This window comes from Anomaloglossus baeobatrachus, chromosome 9 (genome assembly GCF_048569485.1).
Source record: "Anomaloglossus baeobatrachus isolate aAnoBae1 chromosome 9, aAnoBae1.hap1, whole genome shotgun sequence".
NCBI classification, from domain to species: Eukaryota; Metazoa; Chordata; class Amphibia; order Anura; family Aromobatidae; genus Anomaloglossus; species Anomaloglossus baeobatrachus.
The window spans coordinates 163,928,741-163,950,461 of record NC_134361.1 but is presented as its reverse complement, the minus strand read 5'-3'; the positions used below and the strand labels follow the sequence as shown (position 1 = coordinate 163,950,461).

At 46.1% G+C, this 21,721-nt stretch overlaps 14 non-coding genes across 14 annotated transcripts; all 14 read left to right on the top strand.

Moving 5' to 3' along the window:
• The first annotated feature begins 158 nt into the window (after nt 1–158).
• LOC142253979 (U2 spliceosomal RNA) lies at nt 159–349 on the top strand. Its single transcript, XR_012727005.1, has one exon. It is a non-coding gene; the product is annotated as a U2 spliceosomal RNA (small nuclear RNA).
• A 1,387-nt stretch (nt 350–1,736) lies between these two features.
• On the top strand, nt 1,737–1,927 carry LOC142253978 (U2 spliceosomal RNA). The gene has a single exon (XR_012727004.1). It is a non-coding gene; the product is annotated as a U2 spliceosomal RNA (small nuclear RNA).
• Nucleotides 1,928–3,314: 1,387 nt separating this feature from the next.
• LOC142252893 (U2 spliceosomal RNA) lies at nt 3,315–3,505 on the top strand. The gene has a single exon (XR_012726256.1). It is a non-coding gene; the product is annotated as a U2 spliceosomal RNA (small nuclear RNA).
• A 1,387-nt stretch (nt 3,506–4,892) lies between these two features.
• On the top strand, nt 4,893–5,083 carry LOC142253977 (U2 spliceosomal RNA). The gene has a single exon (XR_012727003.1). It is a non-coding gene; the product is annotated as a U2 spliceosomal RNA (small nuclear RNA).
• A 1,387-nt stretch (nt 5,084–6,470) lies between these two features.
• On the top strand, nt 6,471–6,661 carry LOC142253976 (U2 spliceosomal RNA). The gene has a single exon (XR_012727002.1). It is a non-coding gene; the product is annotated as a U2 spliceosomal RNA (small nuclear RNA).
• Nucleotides 6,662–8,048: 1,387 nt separating this feature from the next.
• On the top strand, nt 8,049–8,239 carry LOC142253975 (U2 spliceosomal RNA). Its single transcript, XR_012727001.1, has one exon. It is a non-coding gene; the product is annotated as a U2 spliceosomal RNA (small nuclear RNA).
• Nucleotides 8,240–9,626: 1,387 nt separating this feature from the next.
• On the top strand, nt 9,627–9,817 carry LOC142253974 (U2 spliceosomal RNA). The gene has a single exon (XR_012727000.1). It is a non-coding gene; the product is annotated as a U2 spliceosomal RNA (small nuclear RNA).
• A 1,387-nt stretch (nt 9,818–11,204) lies between these two features.
• On the top strand, nt 11,205–11,395 carry LOC142253973 (U2 spliceosomal RNA). Its single transcript, XR_012726999.1, has one exon. It is a non-coding gene; the product is annotated as a U2 spliceosomal RNA (small nuclear RNA).
• Nucleotides 11,396–12,782: 1,387 nt separating this feature from the next.
• LOC142253971 (U2 spliceosomal RNA) lies at nt 12,783–12,973 on the top strand. Its single transcript, XR_012726997.1, has one exon. It is a non-coding gene; the product is annotated as a U2 spliceosomal RNA (small nuclear RNA).
• Nucleotides 12,974–14,360: 1,387 nt separating this feature from the next.
• LOC142253970 (U2 spliceosomal RNA) lies at nt 14,361–14,551 on the top strand. Its single transcript, XR_012726996.1, has one exon. It is a non-coding gene; the product is annotated as a U2 spliceosomal RNA (small nuclear RNA).
• A 1,387-nt stretch (nt 14,552–15,938) lies between these two features.
• On the top strand, nt 15,939–16,129 carry LOC142253969 (U2 spliceosomal RNA). Its single transcript, XR_012726995.1, has one exon. It is a non-coding gene; the product is annotated as a U2 spliceosomal RNA (small nuclear RNA).
• A 1,387-nt stretch (nt 16,130–17,516) lies between these two features.
• Nucleotides 17,517–17,707, top strand: LOC142253968 (U2 spliceosomal RNA). The gene has a single exon (XR_012726994.1). It is a non-coding gene; the product is annotated as a U2 spliceosomal RNA (small nuclear RNA).
• Nucleotides 17,708–19,094: 1,387 nt separating this feature from the next.
• Nucleotides 19,095–19,285, top strand: LOC142253967 (U2 spliceosomal RNA). Its single transcript, XR_012726993.1, has one exon. It is a non-coding gene; the product is annotated as a U2 spliceosomal RNA (small nuclear RNA).
• A 1,387-nt stretch (nt 19,286–20,672) lies between these two features.
• Nucleotides 20,673–20,863, top strand: LOC142253966 (U2 spliceosomal RNA). The gene has a single exon (XR_012726992.1). It is a non-coding gene; the product is annotated as a U2 spliceosomal RNA (small nuclear RNA).
• Nucleotides 20,864–21,721: the final 858 nt, after the last annotated feature.

Genomic DNA, 21,721 nt, shown 5'->3' with positions numbered 1-21,721 from the left:
TCTTCTTGTTTTTGCTCTGCAAAGCAGCCTTTTCAAGGGTTGGCTTGGGTGACAAAATGTCTTGTGTAGGCGTGGGTTTGTCTCCCTCTCGCTCTCTCTCCCTAAGATGTGTCCGGCATAGGCCAGGGTGCCACTCGAGGCCCAAACCAATTCTGGTTATCGCTTCTCGGCCTTTTGGCTAAGATCAAGTGTAGTATCTGTTCTTATCAGTTTAATATCTGATACGTCCCCTATCTGGGGACCATATATTAAATGGATTTTTAGAACAGGGAGATGGAAAAAGAGCTTGCTCTGTCCACTCCACGCATTGACCTGGTATTGCAGTACCTCCAGGAACGGTGCACCCCTTCTTAACCCAGTTTCCAAAAGCAGAACTCAATTCACCTGATTCATATTAGCCCGATTTAATGAATTGGAAGAAAGCATACGTCTTCATATGCACCTCAATTTGGCCCATTCACTTTTCACACTTCCTCCTTTTGTTTTTTATCTTTCACACTTTTGACTTTCTTTATTCATCCAAATAGCAAACTCATCACCACTCAACCTGACCAACTCGGCTATGTCCCCGTGCTGCAGTTCTCTGTCTTATCTAGATCATTTGCAATTGAATGGAATAGATCCCTTTTGGACAAAGTGGATTCACCTGCTGCTGCAGTGACCACAGGTGTGATAAGATCTAGAATTGGCATCTGGTGCGATCTCTCCGCTTCCACTCCAAAGAAAGTTACCTGTTTATTCCTATCATGCATTGGTTTTTGGGGTTTTCTTTGAGTAATGATGATCTCTTTAGTAGTCTGTTGGCGCCCTCTCCTGGAGGAATAGTTTGCTTGCTCTTGGACATTCTAAAAGAGAGGTCATGATAGACATTGAGCTTCTGAGCTCAATTGGGGACAGTCATGGGTGATGAATGTTTGCAACCTACTGCGAAGCCTCATACCGCAATATAAGGAACGTCAAATACTAAGAAAGGGCGGCCTATGAAAGAATTACTACTTTCAATAAGTACACTTAAACGGCTAATTGGGAATAGAAAAACTGTAAAAAGCCCTCTGAGAAAGCCCCCCTCTAACCTTTGATAGTAAGCTTTTCTGTAGTCTGCCTGTTGATGTATTTTCCGTTTGAACTGTGCACAACATGAAGAGACGGAACACTGGCGGCTTGTCACAATGCCCCCCGATGACATCACAATAGCGCTGCTGCCTAGAAAACAAGCTGCGCAGAAGAAGTTGTTCTTTGGGTGGGAGGGTGGGCTAGTGGAAGGAGGGGGCAATCTCTTTTTTTCCCGGGTGGTAGGGGGATGACAGGAGAAGGGAAGCGGGTGGTGAGAAAGGTACAGAGGGCAGGGTTTGGGGGCTGGGAAGGAAAGGGAAAAGATTAGGGTTTGGGGATGATGAAAGGGCTTTCTACGGGTAAGGATGGCAAAGGGTGGCAGTGACGGAAAGTCAGGCAACCTGTCCTGTCCGTCTTTTTGTATCGTGAATTGGAAAGACTGCAAGGGGGAGGGGAGTTGCTTGCGCCCTAAAGGAGGAGTTATTCAGATTCATTGCAGTGGGCGGCGGCTGCAAAACGCACCATTCTTCTTGTTTTTGCTCTGCAAAGCAGCCTTTTCAAGGGTTGGCTTGGGTGACAAAATGTCTTGTGTAGGCGTGGGTTTGTCTCCCTCTCGCTCTCTCTCCCTAAGATGTGTCCGGCATAGGCCAGGGTGCCACTCGAGGCCCAAACCAATTCTGGTTATCGCTTCTCGGCCTTTTGGCTAAGATCAAGTGTAGTATCTGTTCTTATCAGTTTAATATCTGATACGTCCCCTATCTGGGGACCATATATTAAATGGATTTTTAGAACAGGGAGATGGAAAAAGAGCTTGCTCTGTCCACTCCACGCATTGACCTGGTATTGCAGTACCTCCAGGAACGGTGCACCCCTTCTTAACCCAGTTTCCAAAAGCAGAACTCAATTCACCTGATTCATATTAGCCCGATTTAATGAATTGGAAGAAAGCATACGTCTTCATATGCACCTCAATTTGGCCCATTCACTTTTCACACTTCCTCCTTTTGTTTTTTATCTTTCACACTTTTGACTTTCTTTATTCATCCAAATAGCAAACTCATCACCACTCAACCTGACCAACTCGGCTATGTCCCCGTGCTGCAGTTCTCTGTCTTATCTAGATCATTTGCAATTGAATGGAATAGATCCCTTTTGGACAAAGTGGATTCACCTGCTGCTGCAGTGACCACAGGTGTGATAAGATCTAGAATTGGCATCTGGTGCGATCTCTCCGCTTCCACTCCAAAGAAAGTTACCTGTTTATTCCTATCATGCATTGGTTTTTGGGGTTTTCTTTGAGTAATGATGATCTCTTTAGTAGTCTGTTGGCGCCCTCTCCTGGAGGAATAGTTTGCTTGCTCTTGGACATTCTAAAAGAGAGGTCATGATAGACATTGAGCTTCTGAGCTCAATTGGGGACAGTCATGGGTGATGAATGTTTGCAACCTACTGCGAAGCCTCATACCGCAATATAAGGAACGTCAAATACTAAGAAAGGGCGGCCTATGAAAGAATTACTACTTTCAATAAGTACACTTAAACGGCTAATTGGGAATAGAAAAACTGTAAAAAGCCCTCTGAGAAAGCCCCCCTCTAACCTTTGATAGTAAGCTTTTCTGTAGTCTGCCTGTTGATGTATTTTCCGTTTGAACTGTGCACAACATGAAGAGACGGAACACTGGCGGCTTGTCACAATGCCCCCCGATGACATCACAATAGCGCTGCTGCCTAGAAAACAAGCTGCGCAGAAGAAGTTGTTCTTTGGGTGGGAGGGTGGGCTAGTGGAAGGAGGGGGCAATCTCTTTTTTTCCCGGGTGGTAGGGGGATGACAGGAGAAGGGAAGCGGGTGGTGAGAAAGGTACAGAGGGCAGGGTTTGGGGGCTGGGAAGGAAAGGGAAAAGATTAGGGTTTGGGGATGATGAAAGGGCTTTCTACGGGTAAGGATGGCAAAGGGTGGCAGTGACGGAAAGTCAGGCAACCTGTCCTGTCCGTCTTTTTGTATCGTGAATTGGAAAGACTGCAAGGGGGAGGGGAGTTGCTTGCGCCCTAAAGGAGGAGTTATTCAGATTCATTGCAGTGGGCGGCGGCTGCAAAACGCACCATTCTTCTTGTTTTTGCTCTGCAAAGCAGCCTTTTCAAGGGTTGGCTTGGGTGACAAAATGTCTTGTGTAGGCGTGGGTTTGTCTCCCTCTCGCTCTCTCTCCCTAAGATGTGTCCGGCATAGGCCAGGGTGCCACTCGAGGCCCAAACCAATTCTGGTTATCGCTTCTCGGCCTTTTGGCTAAGATCAAGTGAAGTATCTGTTCTTATCAGTTTAATATCTGATACGTCCCCTATCTGGGGACCATATATTAAATGGATTTTTAGAACAGGGAGATGGAAAAAGAGCTTGCTCTGTCCACTCCACGCATTGACCTGGTATTGCAGTACCTCCAGGAACGGTGCACCCCTTCTTAACCCAGTTTCCAAAAGCAGAACTCAATTCACCTGATTCATATTAGCCCGATTTAATGAATTGGAAGAAAGCATACGTCTTCATATGCACCTCAATTTGGCCCATTCACTTTTCACACTTCCTCCTTTTGTTTTTTATCTTTCACACTTTTGACTTTCTTTATTCATCCAAATAGCAAACTCATCACCACTCAACCTGACCAACTCGGCTATGTCCCCGTGCTGCAGTTCTCTGTCTTATCTAGATCATTTGCAATTGAATGGAATAGATCCCTTTTGGACAAAGTGGATTCACCTGCTGCTGCAGTGACCACAGGTGTGATAAGATCTAGAATTGGCATCTGGTGCGATCTCTCCGCTTCCACTCCAAAGAAAGTTACCTGTTTATTCCTATCATGCATTGGTTTTTGGGGTTTTCTTTGAGTAATGATGATCTCTTTAGTAGTCTGTTGGCGCCCTCTCCTGGAGGAATAGTTTGCTTGCTCTTGGACATTCTAAAAGAGAGGTCATGATAGACATTGAGCTTCTGAGCTCAATTGGGGACAGTCATGGGTGATGAATGTTTGCAACCTACTGCGAAGCCTCATACCGCAATATAAGGAACGTCAAATACTAAGAAAGGGCGGCCTATGAAAGAATTACTACTTTCAATAAGTACACTTAAACGGCTAATTGGGAATAGAAAAACTGTAAAAAGCCCTCTGAGAAAGCCCCCCTCTAACCTTTGATAGTAAGCTTTTCTGTAGTCTGCCTGTTGATGTATTTTCCGTTTGAACTGTGCACAACATGAAGAGACGGAACACTGGCGGCTTGTCACAATGCCCCCCGATGACATCACAATAGCGCTGCTGCCTAGAAAACAAGCTGCGCAGAAGAAGTTGTTCTTTGGGTGGGAGGGTGGGCTAGTGGAAGGAGGGGGCAATCTCTTTTTTTCCCGGGTGGTAGGGGGATGACAGGAGAAGGGAAGCGGGTGGTGAGAAAGGTACAGAGGGCAGGGTTTGGGGGCTGGGAAGGAAAGGGAAAAGATTAGGGTTTGGGGATGATGAAAGGGCTTTCTACGGGTAAGGATGGCAAAGGGTGGCAGTGACGGAAAGTCAGGCAACCTGTCCTGTCCGTCTTTTTGTATCGTGAATTGGAAAGACTGCAAGGGGGAGGGGAGTTGCTTGCGCCCTAAAGGAGGAGTTATTCAGATTCATTGCAGTGGGCGGCGGCTGCAAAACGCACCATTCTTCTTGTTTTTGCTCTGCAAAGCAGCCTTTTCAAGGGTTGGCTTGGGTGACAAAATGTCTTGTGTAGGCGTGGGTTTGTCTCCCTCTCGCTCTCTCTCCCTAAGATGTGTCCGGCATAGGCCAGGGTGCCACTCGAGGCCCAAACCAATTCTGGTTATCGCTTCTCGGCCTTTTGGCTAAGATCAAGTGTAGTATCTGTTCTTATCAGTTTAATATCTGATACGTCCCCTATCTGGGGACCATATATTAAATGGATTTTTAGAACAGGGAGATGGAAAAAGAGCTTGCTCTGTCCACTCCACGCATTGACCTGGTATTGCAGTACCTCCAGGAACGGTGCACCCCTTCTTAACCCAGTTTCCAAAAGCAGAACTCAATTCACCTGATTCATATTAGCCCGATTTAATGAATTGGAAGAAAGCATACGTCTTCATATGCACCTCAATTTGGCCCATTCACTTTTCACACTTCCTCCTTTTGTTTTTTATCTTTCACACTTTTGACTTTCTTTATTCATCCAAATAGCAAACTCATCACCACTCAACCTGACCAACTCGGCTATGTCCCCGTGCTGCAGTTCTCTGTCTTATCTAGATCATTTGCAATTGAATGGAATAGATCCCTTTTGGACAAAGTGGATTCACCTGCTGCTGCAGTGACCACAGGTGTGATAAGATCTAGAATTGGCATCTGGTGCGATCTCTCCGCTTCCACTCCAAAGAAAGTTACCTGTTTATTCCTATCATGCATTGGTTTTTGGGGTTTTCTTTGAGTAATGATGATCTCTTTAGTAGTCTGTTGGCGCCCTCTCCTGGAGGAATAGTTTGCTTGCTCTTGGACATTCTAAAAGAGAGGTCATGATAGACATTGAGCTTCTGAGCTCAATTGGGGACAGTCATGGGTGATGAATGTTTGCAACCTACTGCGAAGCCTCATACCGCAATATAAGGAACGTCAAATACTAAGAAAGGGCGGCCTATGAAAGAATTACTACTTTCAATAAGTACACTTAAACGGCTAATTGGGAATAGAAAAACTGTAAAAAGCCCTCTGAGAAAGCCCCCCTCTAACCTTTGATAGTAAGCTTTTCTGTAGTCTGCCTGTTGATGTATTTTCCGTTTGAACTGTGCACAACATGAAGAGACGGAACACTGGCGGCTTGTCACAATGCCCCCCGATGACATCACAATAGCGCTGCTGCCTAGAAAACAAGCTGCGCAGAAGAAGTTGTTCTTTGGGTGGGAGGGTGGGCTAGTGGAAGGAGGGGGCAATCTCTTTTTTTCCCGGGTGGTAGGGGGATGACAGGAGAAGGGAAGCGGGTGGTGAGAAAGGTACAGAGGGCAGGGTTTGGGGGCTGGGAAGGAAAGGGAAAAGATTAGGGTTTGGGGATGATGAAAGGGCTTTCTACGGGTAAGGATGGCAAAGGGTGGCAGTGACGGAAAGTCAGGCAACCTGTCCTGTCCGTCTTTTTGTATCGTGAATTGGAAAGACTGCAAGGGGGAGGGGAGTTGCTTGCGCCCTAAAGGAGGAGTTATTCAGATTCATTGCAGTGGGCGGCGGCTGCAAAACGCACCATTCTTCTTGTTTTTGCTCTGCAAAGCAGCCTTTTCAAGGGTTGGCTTGGGTGACAAAATGTCTTGTGTAGGCGTGGGTTTGTCTCCCTCTCGCTCTCTCTCCCTAAGATGTGTCCGGCATAGGCCAGGGTGCCACTCGAGGCCCAAACCAATTCTGGTTATCGCTTCTCGGCCTTTTGGCTAAGATCAAGTGTAGTATCTGTTCTTATCAGTTTAATATCTGATACGTCCCCTATCTGGGGACCATATATTAAATGGATTTTTAGAACAGGGAGATGGAAAAAGAGCTTGCTCTGTCCACTCCACGCATTGACCTGGTATTGCAGTACCTCCAGGAACGGTGCACCCCTTCTTAACCCAGTTTCCAAAAGCAGAACTCAATTCACCTGATTCATATTAGCCCGATTTAATGAATTGGAAGAAAGCATACGTCTTCATATGCACCTCAATTTGGCCCATTCACTTTTCACACTTCCTCCTTTTGTTTTTTATCTTTCACACTTTTGACTTTCTTTATTCATCCAAATAGCAAACTCATCACCACTCAACCTGACCAACTCGGCTATGTCCCCGTGCTGCAGTTCTCTGTCTTATCTAGATCATTTGCAATTGAATGGAATAGATCCCTTTTGGACAAAGTGGATTCACCTGCTGCTGCAGTGACCACAGGTGTGATAAGATCTAGAATTGGCATCTGGTGCGATCTCTCCGCTTCCACTCCAAAGAAAGTTACCTGTTTATTCCTATCATGCATTGGTTTTTGGGTTTTTCTTTGAGTAATGATGATCTCTTTAGTAGTCTGTTGGCGCCCTCTCCTGGAGGAATAGTTTGCTTGCTCTTGGACATTCTAAAAGAGAGGTCATGATAGACATTGAGCTTCTGAGCTCAATTGGGGACAGTCATGGGTGATGAATGTTTGCAACCTACTGCGAAGCCTCATACCGCAATATAAGGAACGTCAAATACTAAGAAAGGGCGGCCTATGAAAGAATTACTACTTTCAATAAGTACACTTAAACGGCTAATTGGGAATAGAAAAACTGTAAAAAGCCCTCTGAGAAAGCCCCCCTCTAACCTTTGATAGTAAGCTTTTCTGTAGTCTGCCTGTTGATGTATTTTCCGTTTGAACTGTGCACAACATGAAGAGACGGAACACTGGCGGTTTGTCACAATGCCCCCCGATGACATCACAATAGCGCTGCTGCCTAGAAAACAAGCTGCGCAGAAGAAGTTGTTCTTTGGGTGGGAGGGTGGGCTAGTGGAAGGAGGGGGCAATCTCTTTTTTTCCCGGGTGGTAGGGGGATGACAGGAGAAGGGAAGCGGGTGGTGAGAAAGGTACAGAGGGCAGGGTTTGGGGGCTGGGAAGGAAAGGGAAAAGATTAGGGTTTGGGGATGATGAAAGGGCTTTCTACGGGTAAGGATGGCAAAGGGTGGCAGTGACGGAAAGTCAGGCAACCTGTCCTGTCCGTCTTTTTGTATCGTGAATTGGAAAGACTGCAAGGGGGAGGAGAGTTGCTTGCGCCCTAAAGGAGGAGTTATTCAGATTCATTGCAGTGGGCGGCGGCTGCAAAACGCACCATTCTTCTTGTTTTTGCTCTGCAAAGCAGCCTTTTCAAGGGTTGGCTTGGGTGACAAAATGTCTTGTGTAGGCGTGGGTTTGTCTCCCTCTCGCTCTCTCTCCCTAAGATGTGTCCGGCATAGGCCAGGGTGCCACTCGAGGCCCAAACCAATTCTGGTTATCGCTTCTCGGCCTTTTGGCTAAGATCAAGTGTAGTATCTGTTCTTATCAGTTTAATATCTGATACGTCCCCTATCTGGGGACCATATATTAAATGGATTTTTAGAACAGGGAGATGGAAAAAGAGCTTGCTCTGTCCACTCCACGCATTGACCTGGTATTGCAGTACCTCCAGGAACGGTGCACCCCTTCTTAACCCAGTTTCCAAAAGCAGAACTCAATTCACCTGATTCATATTAGCCCGATTTAATGAATTGGAAGAAAGCATACGTCTTCATATGCACCTCAATTTGGCCCATTCACTTTTCACACTTCCTCCTTTTGTTTTTTATCTTTCACACTTTTGACTTTCTTTATTCATCCAAATAGCAAACTCATCACCACTCAACCTGACCAACTCGGCTATGTCCCCGTGCTGCAGTTCTCTGTCTTATCTAGATCATTTGCAATTGAATGGAATAGATCCCTTTTGGACAAAGTGGATTCACCTGCTGCTGCAGTGACCACAGGTGTGATAAGATCTAGAATTGGCATCTGGTGCGATCTCTCCGCTTCCACTCCAAAGAAAGTTACCTGTTTATTCCTATCATGCATTGGTTTTTGGGGTTTTCTTTGAGTAATGATGATCTCTTTAGTAGTCTGTTGGCGCCCTCTCCTGGAGGAATAGTTTGCTTGCTCTTGGACATTCTAAAAGAGAGGTCATGATAGACATTGAGCTTCTGAGCTCAATTGGGGACAGTCATGGGTGATGAATGTTTGCAACCTACTGCGAAGCCTCATACCGCAATATAAGGAACGTCAAATACTAAGAAAGGGCGGCCTATGAAAGAATTACTACTTTCAATAAGTACACTTAAACGGCTAATTGGGAATAGAAAAACTGTAAAAAGCCCTCTGAGAAAGCCCCCCTCTAACCTTTGATAGTAAGCTTTTCTGTAGTCTGCCTGTTGATGTATTTTCCGTTTGAACTGTGCACAACATGAAGAGACGGAACACTGGCGGCTTGTCACAATGCCCCCCGATGACATCACAATAGCGCTGCTGCCTAGAAAACAAGCTGCGCAGAAGAAGTTGTTCTTTGGGTGGGAGGGTGGGCTAGTGGAAGGAGGGGGCAATCTCTTTTTTTCCCGGGTGGTAGGGGGATGACAGGAGAAGGGAAGCGGGTGGTGAGAAAGGTACAGAGGGCAGGGTTTGGGGGCTGGGAAGGAAAGGGAAAAGATTAGGGTTTGGGGATGATGAAAGGGCTTTCTACGGGTAAGGATGGCAAAGGGTGGCAGTGACGGAAAGTCAGGCAACCTGTCCTGTCCGTCTTTTTGTATCGTGAATTGGAAAGACTGCAAGGGGGAGGGGAGTTGCTTGCGCCCTAAAGGAGGAGTTATTCAGATTCATTGCAGTGGGCGGCGGCTGCAAAACGCACCATTCTTCTTGTTTTTGCTCTGCAAAGCAGCCTTTTCAAGGGTTGGCTTGGGTGACAAAATGTCTTGTGTAGGCGTGGGTTTGTCTCCCTCTCGCTCTCTCTCCCTAAGATGTGTCCGGCATAGGCCAGGGTGCCACTCGAGGCCCAAACCAATTCTGGTTATCGCTTCTCGGCCTTTTGGCTAAGATCAAGTGTAGTATCTGTTCTTATCAGTTTAATATCTGATACGTCCCCTATCTGGGGACCATATATTAAATGGATTTTTAGAACAGGGAGATGGAAAAAGAGCTTGCTCTGTCCACTCCACGCATTGACCTGGTATTGCAGTACCTCCAGGAACGGTGCACCCCTTCTTAACCCAGTTTCCAAAAGCAGAACTCAATTCACCTGATTCATATTAGCCCGATTTAATGAATTGGAAGAAAGCATACGTCTTCATATGCACCTCAATTTGGCCCATTCACTTTTCACACTTCCTCCTTTTGTTTTTTATCTTTCACACTTTTGACTTTCTTTATTCATCCAAATAGCAAACTCATCACCACTCAACCTGACCAACTCGGCTATGTCCCCGTGCTGCAGTTCTCTGTCTTATCTAGATCATTTGCAATTGAATGGAATAGATCCCTTTTGGACAAAGTGGATTCACCTGCTGCTGCAGTGACCACAGGTGTGATAAGATCTAGAATTGGCATCTGGTGCGATCTCTCCGCTTCCACTCCAAAGAAAGTTACCTGTTTATTCCTATCATGCATTGGTTTTTGGGGTTTTCTTTGAGTAATGATGATCTCTTTAGTAGTCTGTTGGCGCCCTCTCCTGGAGGAATAGTTTGCTTGCTCTTGGACATTCTAAAAGAGAGGTCATGATAGACATTGAGCTTCTGAGCTCAATTGGGGACAGTCATGGGTGATGAATGTTTGCAACCTACTGCGAAGCCTCATACCGCAATATAAGGAACGTCAAATACTAAGAAAGGGCGGCCTATGAAAGAATTACTACTTTCAATAAGTACACTTAAACGGCTAATTGGGAATAGAAAAACTGTAAAAAGCCCTCTGAGAAAGCCCCCCTCTAACCTTTGATAGTAAGCTTTTCTGTAGTCTGCCTGTTGATGTATTTTCCGTTTGAACTGTGCACAACATGAAGAGACGGAACACTGGCGGCTTGTCACAATGCCCCCCGATGACATCACAATAGCGCTGCTGCCTAGAAAACAAGCTGCGCAGAAGAAGTTGTTCTTTGGGTGGGAGGGTGGGCTAGTGGAAGGAGGGGGCAATCTCTTTTTTTCCCGGGTGGTAGGGGGATGACAGGAGAAGGGAAGCGGGTGGTGAGAAAGGTACAGAGGGCAGGGTTTGGGGGCTGGGAAGGAAAGGGAAAAGATTAGGGTTTGGGGATGATGAAAGGGCTTTCTACGGGTAAGGATGGCAAAGGGTGGCAGTGACGGAAAGTCAGGCAACCTGTCCTGTCCGTCTTTTTGTATCGTGAATTGGAAAGACTGCAAGGGGGAGGGGAGTTGCTTGCGCCCTAAAGGAGGAGTTATTCAGATTCATTGCAGTGGGCGGCGGCTGCAAAACGCACCATTCTTCTTGTTTTTGCTCTGCAAAGCAGCCTTTTCAAGGGTTGGCTTGGGTGACAAAATGTCTTGTGTAGGCGTGGGTTTGTCTCCCTCTCGCTCTCTCTCCCTAAGATGTGTCCGGCATAGGCCAGGGTGCCACTCGAGGCCCAACCCAATTCTGGTTATCGCTTCTCGGCCTTTTGGCTAAGATCAAGTGTAGTATCTGTTCTTATCAGTTTAATATCTGATACGTCCCCTATCTGGGGACCATATATTAAATGGATTTTTAGAACAGGGAGATGGAAAAAGAGCTTGCTCTGTCCACTCCACGCATTGACCTGGTATTGCAGTACCTCCAGGAACGGTGCACCCCTTCTTAACCCAGTTTCCAAAAGCAGAACTCAATTCACCTGATTCATATTAGCCCGATTTAATGAATTGGAAGAAAGCATACGTCTTCATATGCACCTCAATTTGGCCCATTCACTTTTCACACTTCCTCCTTTTGTTTTTTATCTTTCACACTTTTGACTTTCTTTATTCATCCAAATAGCAAACTCATCACCACTCAACCTGACCAACTCGGCTATGTCCCCGTGCTGCAGTTCTCTGTCTTATCTAGATCATTTGCAATTGAATGGAATAGATCCCTTTTGGACAAAGTGGATTCACCTGCTGCTGCAGTGACCACAGGTGTGATAAGATCTAGAATTGGCATCTGGTGCGATCTCTCCGCTTCCACTCCAAAGAAAGTTACCTGTTTATTCCTATCATGCATTGGTTTTTGGGGTTTTCTTTGAGTAATGATGATCTCTTTAGTAGTCTGTTGGCGCCCTCTCCTGGAGGAATAGTTTGCTTGCTCTTGGACATTCTAAAAGAGAGGTCATGATAGACATTGAGCTTCTGAGCTCAATTGGGGACAGTCATGGGTGATGAATGTTTGCAACCTACTGCGAAGCCTCATACCGCAATATAAGGAACGTCAAATACTAAGAAAGGGCGGCCTATGAAAGAATTACTACTTTCAATAAGTACACTTAAACGGCTAATTGGGAATAGAAAAACTGTAAAAAGCCCTCTGAGAAAGCCCCCCTCTAACCTTTGATAGTAAGCTTTTCTGTAGTCTGCCTGTTGATGTATTTTCCGTTTGAACTGTGCACAACATGAAGAGACGGAACACTGGCGGCTTGTCACAATGCCCCCCGATGACATCACAATAGCGCTGCTGCCTAGAAAACAAGCTGCGCAGAAGAAGTTGTTCTTTGGGTGGGAGGGTGGGCTAGTGGAAGGAGGGGGCAATCTCTTTTTTTCCCGGGTGGTAGGGGGATGACAGGAGAAGGGAAGCGGGTGGTGAGAAAGGTACAGAGGGCAGGGTTTGGGGGCTGGGAAGGAAAGGGAAAAGATTAGGGTTTGGGGATGATGAAAGGGCTTTCTACGGGTAAGGATGGCAAAGGGTGGCAGTGACGGAAAGTCAGGCAACCTGTCCTGTCCGTCTTTTTGTATCGTGAATTGGAAAGACTGCAAGGGGGAGGGGAGTTGCTTGCGCCCTAAAGGAGGAGTTATTCAGATTCATTGCAGTGGGCGGCGGCTGCAAAACGCACCATTCTTCTTGTTTTTGCTCTGCAAAGCAGCCTTTTCAAGGGTTGGCTTGGGTGACAAAATGTCTTGTGTAGGCGTGGGTTTGTCTCCCTCTCGCTCTCTCTCCCTAAGATGTGTCCGGCATAGGCCAGGGTGCCACTCGAGGCCCAAACCAATTCTGGTTATCGCTTCTCGGCCTTTTGGCTAAGATCAAGTGTAGTATCTGTTCTTATCAGTTTAATATCTGATACGTCCCCTATCTGGGGACCATATATTAAATGGATTTTTAGAACAGGGAGATGGAAAAAGAGCTTGCTCTGTCCACTCCACGCATTGACCTGGTATTGCAGTACCTCCAGGAACGGTGCACCCCTTCTTAACCCAGTTTCCAAAAGCAGAACTCAATTCACCTGATTCATATTAGCCCGATTTAATGAATTGGAAGAAAGCATACGTCTTCATATGCACCTCAATTTGGCCCATTCACTTTTCACACTTCCTCCTTTTGTTTTTTATCTTTCACACTTTTGACTTTCTTTATTCATCCAAATAGCAAACTCATCACCACTCAACCTGACCAACTCGGCTATGTCCCCGTGCTGCAGTTCTCTGTCTTATCTAGATCATTTGCAATTGAATGGAATAGATCCCTTTTGGACAAAGTGGATTCACCTGCTGCTGCAGTGACCACAGGTGTGATAAGATCTAGAATTGGCATCTGGTGCGATCTCTCCGCTTCCACTCCAAAGAAAGTTACCTGTTTATTCCTATCATGCATTGGTTTTTGGGGTTTTCTTTGAGTAATGATGATCTCTTTAGTAGTCTGTTGGCGCCCTCTCCTGGAGGAATAGTTTGCTTGCTCTTGGACATTCTAAAAGAGAGGTCATGATAGACATTGAGCTTCTGAGCTCAATTGGGGACAGTCATGGGTGATGAATGTTTGCAACCTACTGCGAAGCCTCATACCGCAATATAAGGAACGTCAAATACTAAGAAAGGGCGGCCTATGAAAGAATTACTACTTTCAATAAGTACACTTAAACGGCTAATTGGGAATAGAAAAACTGTAAAAAGCCCTCTGAGAAAGCCCCCCTCTAACCTTTGATAGTAAGCTTTTCTGTAGTCTGCCTGTTGATGTATTTTCCGTTTGAACTGTGCACAACATGAAGAGACGGAACACTGGCGGCTTGTCACAATGCCCCCCGATGACATCACAATAGCGCTGCTGCCTAGAAAACAAGCTGCGCAGAAGAAGTTGTTCTTTGGGTGGGAGGGTGGGCTAGTGGAAGGAGGGGGCAATCTCTTTTTTTCCCGGGTGGTAGGGGGATGACAGGAGAAGGGAAGCGGGTGGTGAGAAAGGTACAGAGGGCAGGGTTTGGGGGTTGGGAAGGAAAGGGAAAAGATTAGGGTTTGGGGATGATGAAAGGGCTTTCTACGGGTAAGGATGGCAAAGGGTGGCAGTGACGGAAAGTCAGGCAACCTGTCCTGTCCGTCTTTTTGTATCGTGAATTGGAAAGACTGCAAGGGGGAGGGGAGTTGCTTGCGCCCTAAAGGAGGAGTTATTCAGATTCATTGCAGTGGGCGGCGGCTGCAAAACGCACCATTCTTCTTGTTTTTGCTCTGCAAAGCAGCCTTTTCAAGGGTTGGCTTGGGTGACAAAATGTCTTGTGTAGGCGTGGGTTTGTCTCCCTCTCGCTCTCTCTCCCTAAGATGTGTCCGGCATAGGCCAGGGTGCCACTCGAGGCCCAAACCAATTCTGGTTATCGCTTCTCGGCCTTTTGGCTAAGATCAAGTGTAGTATCTGTTCTTATCAGTTTAATATCTGATACGTCCCCTATCTGGGGACCATATATTAAATGGATTTTTAGAACAGGGAGATGGAAAAAGAGCTTGCTCTGTCCACTCCACGCATTGACCTGGTATTGCAGTACCTCCAGGAACGGTGCACCCCTTCTTAACCCAGTTTCCAAAAGCAGAACTCAATTCACCTGATTCATATTAGCCCGATTTAATGAATTGGAAGAAAGCATACGTCTTCATATGCACCTCAATTTGGCCCATTCACTTTTCACACTTCCTCCTTTTGTTTTTTATCTTTCACACTTTTGACTTTCTTTATTCATCCAAATAGCAAACTCATCACCACTCAACCTGACCAACTCGGCTATGTCCCCGTGCTGCAGTTCTCTGTCTTATCTAGATCATTTGCAATTGAATGGAATAGATCCCTTTTGGACAAAGTGGATTCACCTGCTGCTGCAGTGACCACAGGTGTGATAAGATCTAGAATTGGCATCTGGTGCGATCTCTCCGCTTCCACTCCAAAGAAAGTTACCTGTTTATTCCTATCATGCATTGGTTTTTGGGGTTTTCTTTGAGTAATGATGATCTCTTTAGTAGTCTGTTGGCGCCCTCTCCTGGAGGAATAGTTTGCTTGCTCTTGGACATTCTAAAAGAGAGGTCATGATAGACATTGAGCTTCTGAGCTCAATTGGGGACAGTCATGGGTGATGAATGTTTGCAACCTACTGCGAAGCCTCATACCGCAATATAAGGAACGTCAAATACTAAGAAAGGGCGGCCTATGAAAGAATTACTACTTTCAATAAGTACACTTAAACGGCTAATTGGGAATAGAAAAACTGTAAAAAGCCCTCTGAGAAAGCCCCCCTCTAACCTTTGATAGTAAGCTTTTCTGTAGTCTGCCTGTTGATGTATTTTCCGTTTGAACTGTGCACAACATGAAGAGACGGAACACTGGCGGCTTGTCACAATGCCCCCCGATGACATCACAATAGCGCTGCTGCCTAGAAAACAAGCTGCGCAGAAGAAGTTGTTCTTTGGGTGGGAGGGTGGGCTAGTGGAAGGAGGGGGCAATCTCTTTTTTTCCCGGGTGGTAGGGGGATGACAGGAGAAGGGAAGCGGGTGGTGAGAAAGGTACAGAGGGCAGGGTTTGGGGGCTGGGAAGGAAAGGGAAAAGATTAGGGTTTGGGGATGATGAAAGGGCTTTCTACGGGTAAGGATGGCAAAGGGTGGCAGTGACGGAAAGTCAGGCAACCTGTCCTGTCCGTCTTTTTGTATCGTGAATTGGAAAGACTGCAAGGGGGAGGGGAGTTGCTTGCGCCCTAAAGGAGGAGTTATTCAGATTCATTGCAGTGGGCGGCGGCTGCAAAACGCACCATTCTTCTTGTTTTTGCTCTGCAAAGCAGCCTTTTCAAGGGTTGGCTTGGGTGACAAAATGTCTTGTGTAGGCGTGGGTTTGTCTCCCTCTCGCTCTCTCTCCCTAAGATGTGTCCGGCATAGGCCAGGGTGCCACTCGAGGCCCAAACCAATTCTGGTTATCGCTTCTCGGCCTTTTGGCTAAGATCAAGTGTAGTATCTGTTCTTATCAGTTTAATATCTGATACGTCCCCTATCTGGGGACCATATATTAAATGGATTTTTAGAACAGGGAGATGGAAAAAGAGCTTGCTCTGTCCACTCCACGCATTGACCTGGTATTGCAGTACCTCCAGGAACGGTGCACCCCTTCTTAACCCAGTTTCCAAAAGCAGAACTCAATTCACCTGATTCATATTAGCCCGATTTAATGAATTGGAAGAAAGCATACGTCTTCATATGCACCTCAATTTGGCCCATTCACTTTTCACACTTCCTCCTTTTGTTTTTTATCTTTCACACTTTTGACTTTCTTTATTCATCCAAATAGCAAACTCATCACCACTCAACCTGACCAACTCGGCTATGTCCCCGTGCTGCAGTTCTCTGTCTTATCTAGATCATTTGCAATTGAATGGAATAGATCCCTTTTGGACAAAGTGGATTCACCTGCTGCTGCAGTGACCACAGGTGTGATAAGATCTAGAATTGGCATCTGGTGCGATCTCTCCGCTTCCACTCCAAAGAAAGTTACCTGTTTATTCCTATCATGCATTGGTTTTTGGGGTTTTCTTTGAGTAATGATGATCTCTTTAGTAGTCTGTTGGCGCCCTCTCCTGGAGGAATAGTTTGCTTGCTCTTGGACATTCTAAAAGAGAGGTCATGATAGACATTGAGCTTCTGAGCTCAATTGGGGACAGTCATGGGTGATGAATGTTTGCAACCTACTGCGAAGCCTCATACCGCAATATAAGGAACGTCAAATACTAAGAAAGGGCGGCCTATGAAAGAATTACTACTTTCAATAAGTACACTTAAACGGCTAATTGGGAATAGAAAAACTGTAAAAAGCCCTCTGAGAAAGCCCCCCTCTAACCTTTGATAGTAAGCTTTTCTGTAGTCTGCCTGTTGATGTATTTTCCGTTTGAACTGTGCACAACATGAAGAGACGGAACACTGGCGGCTTGTCACAATGCCCCCCGATGACATCACAATAGCGCTGCTGCCTAGAAAACAAGCTGCGCAGAAGAAGTTGTTCTTTGGGTGGGAGGGTGGGCTAGTGGAAGGAGGGGGCAATCTCTTTTTTTCCCGGGTGGTAGGGGGATGACAGGAGAAGGGAAGCGGGTGGTGAGAAAGGTACAGAGGGCAGGGTTTGGGGGCTGGGAAGGAAAGGGAAAAGATTAGGGTTTGGGGATGATGAAAGGGCTTTCTACGGGTAAGGATGGCAAAGGGTGGCAGTGACGGAAAGTCAGGCAACCTGTCCTGTCCGTCTTTTTGTATCGTGAATTGGAAAGACTGCAAGGGGGAGGGGAGTTGCTTGCGCCCTAAAGGAGGAGTTATTCAGATTCATTGCAGTGGGCGGCGGCTGCAAAACGCACCATTCTTCTTGTTTTTGCTCTGCAAAGCAGCCTTTTCAAGGGTTGGCTTGGGTGACAAAATGTCTTGTGTAGGCGTGGGTTTGTCTCCCTCTCGCTCTCTCTCCCTAAGATGTGTCCGGCATAGGCCAGGGTGCCACTCGAGGCCCAAACCAATTCTGGTTATCGCTTCTCGGCCTTTTGGCTAAGATCAAGTGTAGTATCTGTTCTTATCAGTTTAATATCTGATACGTCCCCTATCTGGGGACCATATATTAAATGGATTTTTAGAACAGGGAGATGGAAAAAGAGCTTGCTCTGTCCACTCCACGCATTGACCTGGTATTGCAGTACCTCCAGGAACGGTGCACCCCTTCTTAACCCAGTTTCCAAAAGCAGAACTCAATTCACCTGATTCATATTAGCCCGATTTAATGAATTGGAAGAAAGCATACGTCTTCATATGCACCTCAATTTGGCCCATTCACTTTTCACACTTCCTCCTTTTGTTTTTTATCTTTCACACTTTTGACTTTCTTTATTCATCCAAATAGCAAACTCATCACCACTCAACCTGACCAACTCGGCTATGTCCCCGTGCTGCAGTTCTCTGTCTTATCTAGATCATTTGCAATTGAATGGAATAGATCCCTTTTGGACAAAGTGGATTCACCTGCTGCTGCAGTGACCACAGGTGTGATAAGATCTAGAATTGGCATCTGGTGCGATCTCTCCGCTTCCACTCCAAAGAAAGTTACCTGTTTATTCCTATCATGCATTGGTTTTTGGGGTTTTCTTTGAGTAATGATGATCTCTTTAGTAGTCTGTTGGCGCCCTCTCCTGGAGGAATAGTTTGCTTGCTCTTGGACATTCTAAAAGAGAGGTCATGATAGACATTGAGCTTCTGAGCTCAATTGGGGACAGTCATGGGTGATGAATGTTTGCAACCTACTGCGAAGCCTCATACCGCAATATAAGGAACGTCAAATACTAAGAAAGGGCGGCCTATGAAAGAATTACTACTTTCAATAAGTACACTTAAACGGCTAATTGGGAATAGAAAAACTGTAAAAAGCCCTCTGAGAAAGCCCCCCTCTAACCTTTGATAGTAAGCTTTTCTGTAGTCTGCCTGTTGATGTATTTTCCGTTTGAACTGTGCACAACATGAAGAGACGGAACACTGGCGGCTTGTCACAATGCCCCCCGATGACATCACAATAGCGCTGCTGCCTAGAAAACAAGCTGCGCAGAAGAAGTTGTTCTTTGGGTGGGAGGGTGGGCTAGTGGAAGGAGGGGGCAATCTCTTTTTTTCCCGGGTGGTAGGGGGATGACAGGAGAAGGGAAGCGGGTGGTGAGAAAGGTACAGAGGGCAGGGTTTGGGGGCTGGGAAGGAAAGGGAAAAGATTAGGGTTTGGGGATGATGAAAGGGCTTTCTACGGGTAAGGATGGCAAAGGGTGGCAGTGACGGAAAGTCAGGCAACCTGTCCTGTCCGTCTTTTTGTATCGTGAATTGGAAAGACTGCAAGGGGGAGGGGAGTTGCTTGCGCCCTAAAGGAGGAGTTATTCAGATTCATTGCAGTGGGCGGCGGCTGCAAAACGCACCATTCTTCTTGTTTTTGCTCTGCAAAGCAGCCTTTTCAAGGGTTGGCTTGGGTGACAAAATGTCTTGTGTAGGCGTGGGTTTGTCTCCCTCTCGCTCTCTCTCCCTAAGATGTGTCCGGCATAGGCCAGGGTGCCACTCGAGGCCCAAACCAATTCTGGTTATCGCTTCTCGGCCTTTTGGCTAAGATCAAGTGTAGTATCTGTTCTTATCAGTTTAATATCTGATACGTCCCCTATCTGGGGACCATATATTAAATGGATTTTTAGAACAGGGAGATGGAAAAAGAGCTTGCTCTGTCCACTCCACGCATTGACCTGGTATTGCAGTACCTCCAGGAACGGTGCACCCCTTCTTAACCCAGTTTCCAAAAGCAGAACTCAATTCACCTGATTCATATTAGCCCGATTTAATGAATTGGAAGAAAGCATACGTCTTCATATGCACCTCAATTTGGCCCATTCACTTTTCACACTTCCTCCTTTTGTTTTTTATCTTTCACACTTTTGACTTTCTTTATTCATCCAAATAGCAAACTCATCACCACTCAACCTGACCAACTCGGCTATGTCCCCGTGCTGCAGTTCTCTGTCTTATCTAGATCATTTGCAATTGAATGGAATAGATCCCTTTTGGACAAAGTGGATTCACCTGCTGCTGCAGTGACCACAGGTGTGATAAGATCTAGAATTGGCATCTGGTGCGATCTCTCCGCTTCCACTCCAAAGAAAGTTACCTGTTTATTCCTATCATGCATTGGTTTTTGGGGTTTTCTTTGAGTAATGATGATCTCTTTAGTAGTCTGTTGGCGCCCTCTCCTGGAGGAATAGTTTGCTTGCTCTTGGACATTCTAAAAGAGAGGTCATGATAGACATTGAGCTTCTGAGCTCAATTGGGGACAGTCATGGGTGATGAATGTTTGCAACCTACTGCGAAGCCTCATACCGCAATATAAGGAACGTCAAATACTAAGAAAGGGCGGCCTATGAAAGAATTACTACTTTCAATAAGTACACTTAAACGGCTAATTGGGAATAGAAAAACTGTAAAAAGCCCTCTGAGAAAGCCCCCCTCTAACCTTTGATAGTAAGCTTTTCTGTAGTCTGCCTGTTGATGTATTTTCCGTTTGAACTGTGCACAACATGAAGAGACGGAACACTGGCGGCTTGTCACAATGCCCCCCGATGACATCACAATAGCGCTGCTGCCTAGAAAACAAGCTGCGCAGAAGAAGTTGTTCTTTGGGTGGGAGGGTGGGCTAGTGGAAGGAGGGGGCAATCTCTTTTTTTCCCGGGTGGTAGGGGGATGACAGGAGAAGGGAAGCGGGTGGTGAGAAAGGTACAGAGGGCAGGGTTTGGGGGCTGGGAAGGAAAGGGAAAAGATTAGGGTTTGGGGATGATGAAAGGGCTTTCTACGGGTAAGGATGGCAAAGGGTGGCAGTGACGGAAAGTCAGGCAACCTGTCCTGTCCGTCTTTTTGTATCGTGAATTGGAAAGACTGCAAGGGGGAGGGGAGTTGCTTGCGCCCTAAAGGAGGAGTTATTCAGATTCATTGCAGTGGGCGGCGGCTGCAAAACGCACCATTCTTCTTGTTTTTGCTCTGCAAAGCAGCCTTTTCAAGGGTTGGCTTGGGTGACAAAATGTCTTGTGTAGGCGTGGGTTTGTCTCCCTCTCGCTCTCTCTCCCTAAGATGTGTCCGGCATAGGCCAGGGTGCCACTCGAGGCCCAAACCAATTCTGGTTATCGCTTCTCGGCCTTTTGGCTAAGATCAAGTGTAGTATCTGTTCTTATCAGTTTAATATCTGATACGTCCCCTATCTGGGGACCATATATTAAATGGATTTTTAGAACAGGGAGATGGAAAAAGAGCTTGCTCTGTCCACTCCACGCATTGACCTGGTATTGCAGTACCTCCAGGAACGGTGCACCCCTTCTTAACCCAGTTTCCAAAAGCAGAACTCAATTCACCTGATTCATATTAGCCCGATTTAATGAATTGGAAGAAAGCATACGTCTTCATATGCACCTCAATTTGGCCCATTCACTTTTCACACTTCCTCCTTTTGTTTTTTATCTTTCACACTTTTGACTTTCTTTATTCATCCAAATAGCAAACTCATCACCACTCAACCTGACCAACTCGGCTATGTCCCCGTGCTGCAGTTCTCTGTCTTATCTAGATCATTTGCAATTGAATGGAATAGATCCCTTTTGGACAAAGTGGATTCACCTGCTGCTGCAGTGACCACAGGTGTGATAAGATCTAGAATTGGCATCTGGTGCGATCTCTCCGCTTCCACTCCAAAGAAAGTTACCTGTTTATTCCTATCATGCATTGGTTTTTGGGGTTTTCTTTGAGTAATGATGATCTCTTTAGTAGTCTGTTGGCGCCCTCTCCTGGAGGAATAGTTTGCTTGCTCTTGGACATTCTAAAAGAGAGGTCATGATAGACATTGAGCTTCTGAGCTCAATTGGGGACAGTCATGGGTGATGAATGTTTGCAACCTACTGCGAAGCCTCATACCGCAATATAAGGAACGTCAAATACTAAGAAAGGGCGGCCTATGAAAGAATTACTACTTTCAATAAGTACACTTAAACGGCTAATTGGGAATAGAAAAACTGTAAAAAGCCCTCTGAGAAAGCCCCCCTCTAACCTTTGATAGTAAGCTTTTCTGTAGTCTGCCTGTTGATGTATTTTCCGTTTGAACTGTGCACAACATGAAGAGACGGAACACTGGCGGCTTGTCACAATGCCCCCCGATGACATCACAATAGCGCTGCTGCCTAG